Raw genomic sequence first — 6,000 nt, 5'->3', positions numbered from 1 at the left:
CCGTCAGGGGCATTATAACTGATAGGCGCACCCGCCTGTCAATGGAAAATGCTGACAGGTTGACTCATAAAAATGAACAAGGGCTGGATTGGGCCAGACTTCTCAACACCACCGAATGAAAGCAGTGGAACATAAAGTCAAATACAGTGTCTTTTTTTGGGAGGTCTATTCCCATGCACCTCTTCACATCCACACATGGGTATACACTTCCTGATTTTGGCTATTTTCTGTTGTCCCCCTCCTTCTCCTCATCCTTCACCACCATATCACCAGGGTGACTGTGATGCGACACCCACATAATTTTTTTAAGGGTGTTTATGATGTCAGACCCTCTATGTGTCTTCAAAGGTGTATTGGGGTTTTTTCAAACTTTGGGCAGGCCTTAGAGTTACTGCATACGCAATAACAGTATAGGGAACCCGCTACTTAATATTGGGAACAACAAAGCATAGCCAGCTGATGGCCCTCTAGCAATAGTGAGGGCCGACTGCTGGCCCTTTAACTATAGTAAGGGTCGCCTGATGGCCCTATAAAAATAGGATTTGTGACTTTCAGAGTCCCTCCTTCATAAATGAAACAGGATGTATCTGATCATGTCTCACATACCACATGGGCAGATAAGGTAGTAAAATGTTAAAATAACATTTACAGGTAAATGTATTTTTCACAGTCGACAGCAATGCCAAAGTGCAAAAACGCATCAAAAATGTTACGTGTGAACAAAGCCCAAGGTGTGGAGGAGCACTTTTGTTTTTTGTTATTTATTTTGCCTTATATACAAGTCATTACCCTGGAAAGGATGTTCTTTAACATATTTCCCAGGAAAATACATTTGGATTTTGTTTTTGTATGTTTTATTGTGAGCCCGTAAAAGTGGCGTAATACTCTGACAGCATTGTTCAAAGCAGTGATCTGGGAGTCAGATATGCTTCCAGGGGTCTTCCCCATGCTGTTCCCATGTCATTTCAGCACTGTTCCCATTGTTTACAACAATTGTTAGGCCCCCTGCAGACCTTTAGGGGGGCCACCGGAAAAATGCTCCAGTCAATCAGCAGCTTCTAACACTTCCCTTGGATGTCTGAGTTTTGTCCAAGGGACGTGTGAGCACTGCCACCCATCAGCAGGTGCTTATAGGCTGCAGAACTCACATCATAACAATGTCACACAGGCGCTCGGAGACCTGATGCCGACATCGGTGTAGAGTCACCGGTGCAGGAGGTCATATCTGCAATCTCTGCAGCTGCACAGGGGCCCTAAAGGTAAGGGGGTCACCTTCCACCTCCAAAGAGTCAAATTGCATCTGTCACAGACACATTATTGAACTGCAAAGCCCTCATATACTGTTCTTGCACAGGGACCTTCTTTTGTCTATGTCCAACCCTGGCTCTGTACATATCTGCATTATGGAATTCATTCTAAATGCAAACCACAGCAACAATTACTGCTGTGTAATGGGACTGGTGGAACCACTGTGCCGCTATCCAAGGAGAGCCTGCAGGGGCGTAACTAGGTACAGTACCACACCAGGACTGACCTTGGGTGCATGGTAGCTGACCCCCAAGGGAAAGAAAGCTGTAACGGTCAAGAAGGGAAATTTCAGCTGGTACAGGCAGGCACAGCAGGAACTCAGTAACGGCAGGTGCTGGCGGGCATGGGTAGTAGACAGGCAGGCACTGGCAGGTGCTTCCTGGGTCAGCTGATATACAGAGTAGCACTGGCAGGTGCAGGCAGGTGTGGCTGGTATACAGGTGGGCACAGGCAGGTGCAGGAGGGTACGGCTGGTATACAGGTGGGCACAGAGAGGTGCAGGTAGGTACGGCTGGTATACAGATGGACACAGGCAGGTACGGCTGGTATACAGGTGGACACAGGCAGGTGCAGGCGGGTACAGCTGGTATACAGGTGGGCACAGGCAGGTGCAGATGGGATGGCTGGTATACAGGTGACACGGCTAATGCAGGCAGGTGCGCTGGAAGGCACAAGCAAAGACAGGCATGAACAAGGCAAGAACAAGTGGGTACCGGCAGGTACAGGCAGACTTTAACAGGAACTAGTGGATACTGGAAGGTACTAACAAACTGGGGACCTGAGAACTAGCAGGCGTGCAGAGAACAAACCAACAACATTGCTCAGGCCCCTCTCATCAGGTGGAGGTGCCTTAAATAATAAGTGTATTCCATCTATTGGCTGGGGACACTTTAGGATGGTGCGCGCTGTCTCTTTAAGAGTGAGAGAGCTCGCGTCCAAAGCACAGTGCCCGTGGATCTGCGAGTCATGTGCAGACCCCAGGCAGCATCCAGAGGGGGAGGAATTGGGAGAGGGGAGCCACAGTGGAGAGTAAGTCGGCGTCCCTGCCAGGGAAGGAGGGGAGCGCGCAGGGACGCCGGCGCTACATGCTTATCGTAGACACCAAGAGCATCTGATGGACATAATAACTTATAATAAGATCTGTAATGTTCCATTGACACTCAGGTGTCTATCATTTTGATGGAAAAGTTATCACTGCATTCCATGGAAAAGGATCTAGCTAAGCCTCTGACACAGATGTCAATAATGATTAAAGGGAGTTTTCCACTAAATATATTTATCACCTATGTAAAGGATAGATGATAAATGTCTGATTGCTGCAGAGTCCATTGATGGCATACCCACTGATCATGAGAGCAAGGGTTCCAATATCTAGTTCCTTCTCACTGCATTTGGGATTGAATGGAGCTGTTTGGTCTTGCATGTCCACTTCTCCATTCATATCTAAGAAACTGATGGAGACAGCTGAGCATTGTGTTCGACTATCTTCATCAGTCCAGTAAAGAGTTAGATCGCATGTGCCTAGCTCTGTTTCGGACTGATGGGCCCCCTGCTTGCTTTTAACTTGTTGCAGACGAGATGTCCAACTTGTGTGTACACAAGCACAGGTCTAATGTCAAAGACTGAGCACCATCGATTTAGGTGTGTGGACATTAAAATGTTAAATAATTTTATATGTGCAGTGCATCCATGGAAACTGGATGAATATCTATAAATGTATGCAGATTTCCTCCATCCATGCCTTATGTAAAGCAACTGCACTGTCTACATAGCTGACAGCATTTCTACGCACTGAACCTCACATATATAAATAGCCCAAATAAGAAATGAGAAAGTTTCACATTGTGATCAAGTAGTTTATGGCCTTCATTTTCCACTTTGCTTTAAAATAGCTCCTGTCATTTTCTAGATTCATACAGGCACCTGCTCCAATTTGTGTTCCAGTTTGTATAAAATGAAGAGCTCTTAACTCTATTCAATTACTTTATAAATATACTCGGTTAAAGGGGTTGTTCACTGCTCGGACAATCCTTTCTTAAATACTACATTCCCCAATGGAAAGTAAAAACACCTTATACTCACCTCCCATACCGGCACTGTTCCAGGCATGTCAGCACCAGGTCTCCCAGGGCTCGCATGACATTGTTTTGTGCTAAGGAAGCTAGTCCAAAGGAAGTGAGTACAAAGCAGCCCTACAGCAGCTGCTGATTGTCTGCAGGGGATAACCATGTCATGCGAGCTTCGGAAGAACTTGCTGGACACAGCACCCAGTATGAAAGGTATAAGGTGTTTTTATTTTATTTTGGGGATTGTAGTATTTAAAACAGTTAATAAATCCTATACAGAAATATGCACAAAAGTAAAAAGATTAATCTTTATTGAATTATTAAAAAAATAAAAATAAAAAAGGGAGTCACTAAGGTAGACTGGAAGCATACTTATACAGAGATAGACAGTGCCAGGATACAAATACAGTGTCTTGGGAAAGTATTCATACCCAATGAACTTTTCCACATTATTTCACATTACACTCACAAACTTAAATGTATTTTTGGGGATTTTATGTAACATACCAACACAAAGTAGCAAGTATTTGTGAACTGTAAAGGAAATGATTCATGGTTTTCTAAATATTTAAACAAATATAAATCTGGAAATTGTGACGTGCATTTGTATTCAGCCCTGTGTTTTCTGATACCCCTAAGTAAGGTCACATAATTACTAAATTGAGTCCACCTGTGTGTAATTTATTCTCAATATAACTACAGCTGTTCTGTGAAGGCTTCAGAGGTTTGTTTGAGAACATTAGGGATCAAACAGCATTCCAGGTCAGGTCAGGTCAGGAATAAAGTCGTGGAGAAGGGTAAAGCAGGGATAGGTTATAAAAAAATAGCTGAAGCTCTAAATATCTCAATGAACACTAATTAATCCATCATCCAAAAATGGAAGGAATATGGCACAACTACAAACCTACCAAGACATGGCTGTCCACCTAAACTGACATCCCAAGCAAGGAGAGCAATAATTAGAGAAGCAGCCAAGAGGCCCATGGACACTCTGGAAGAGCTGCAGAGATTCACAGCTCAGATGGGAGAATCTGTCCACAGGACAATTCATGTACTCCACAAATCTGGCCTTTAAGGAAAAGTGTCAAAAAGAAAACCATTTTTAAATGCAAACCATAAAAATTCCTGTTCGCAGTTTGGAAAAAGACATGTAGGTACACAGCTAGCATGTGGAAGAAGATACTTCGGTCAGATAAGACCAAAGTAGAACTTTTGGGGCTAAATGCAAAATGCTATGAGTGGCGGAAAACTAGTGTGGCACCCCAGGGGTCTGGTTTCCACAGTAACGGCAATGTTATGTCTGAGAGCAGGTGGGAGGTCTCTTGGTCAGGGATCCTGTGCATGCCACACCTCCTGCCCAGTCCTGGGAGGGGAAGAACTTCCCCTACATAAACCTAGGGCTGAGGCAGGGTGAGTGAGTAGAGAAGAAGTAGAGACAGAGAAGCAGATATAGGAAAAGAACATCAGGAGCTCTGTGGGAGCAGTGCTACAAGGAGTCAGGGGCTGGCAGCTGCAGAGCTCGCCCTGACTGAGAAGTTATCACCGGACCCGGAGTCCGAGGCTGTGGGGACTAACTCCTATCCAGCAGCAGAAACCGACCGGCAGGGGATTGCAGGTCCTCTGGCCCAGAAACCCGAAGGCACGGTCACACGCGTGGGACCAGCACCGCCGGCGTGGAGCGGAAGCTACTAGAAGGCCCCGAGTCACCGGCCATACGGGTGAGCACCACACGGTACTCTCAGGGACGTGGGCTACTTATACCCGCCTCTAGCAAGGTAGCCGGAAGAGTATCGTTAGTTTGGGAGGCCTACAACTCCGCCTGGCCAGGGGAGATCCCATCTGCTCAAGGACTGACCAGGCCCCAATCGCTAGCCAGTACTCCGGGAGGGTCTATCTTTGTCACCAGTAAAGACCCTGAACTACACCGTACCGTCTCCGAGTGGTTCCTGCTACCCCCATCATCCACGTCGGCTGCCCTGAGGCCATACCTCTCCCGTTGGGGGTTATACTATCACGCTGCACAATCCTACCACCGGCCTCAGCGGTCTGCCCTGCAGCAGCAGCTCCTTAGCTGTACTCAACGGGTGGCGTAGTCGTCCAACATCTACCGCTAATACAGCGCCACTTAGTCTGACTCCCTGGGCACGGACCGGATCACCGCCACGAGACTACAACCCTCAAGAGATCCGGCTCCGGGTAAGCTCCCGCGTGCGCAACGCAGCGCGACACAGGCCCAGGGGCGCGTCAACTTTTGGCGTAGTCGGCAGGATTTCGTGCCCGCAACCACCGGGTACTGCGTGCCTGAAAAAGACTTTTCAAACTTACCTGTGGTGAAGATTCCCGCCATCCGGCGCCATCTTCCGCTTCCTTCCCGCCATCGGTGGAGTTTTCCCGCCATCCGGCGCCATCTTCGGCCTTCTTCCCGCCATACGTGGAGTTTTCCCGCCATTGGACGCCATCTTGAGGACGCCGCGCGGGAAGAAGAGGGGCGTGGACTCCGAAAGCGCGCGAGAACTGAAGCCCCGCCTCACGTCCGGACGTTGCGTAAGGTCCTGGAAGGAGCCCAGCAGACGCCGACGTCACAGGAGCGCGACGGAAGGTCCTCAACCCTGACGATCCACTGCGG

This window comes from Phyllobates terribilis, unplaced genomic scaffold (assembly GCF_046119375.1).
Source record: "Phyllobates terribilis strain yellow unplaced genomic scaffold, ASM4611937v1 Scaffold_10__3_contigs__length_209671492, whole genome shotgun sequence".
Lineage (NCBI taxonomy): Eukaryota > Metazoa > Chordata > Amphibia > Anura > Dendrobatidae > Phyllobates > Phyllobates terribilis.
This window is presented reverse-complemented; position numbering follows the sequence as displayed.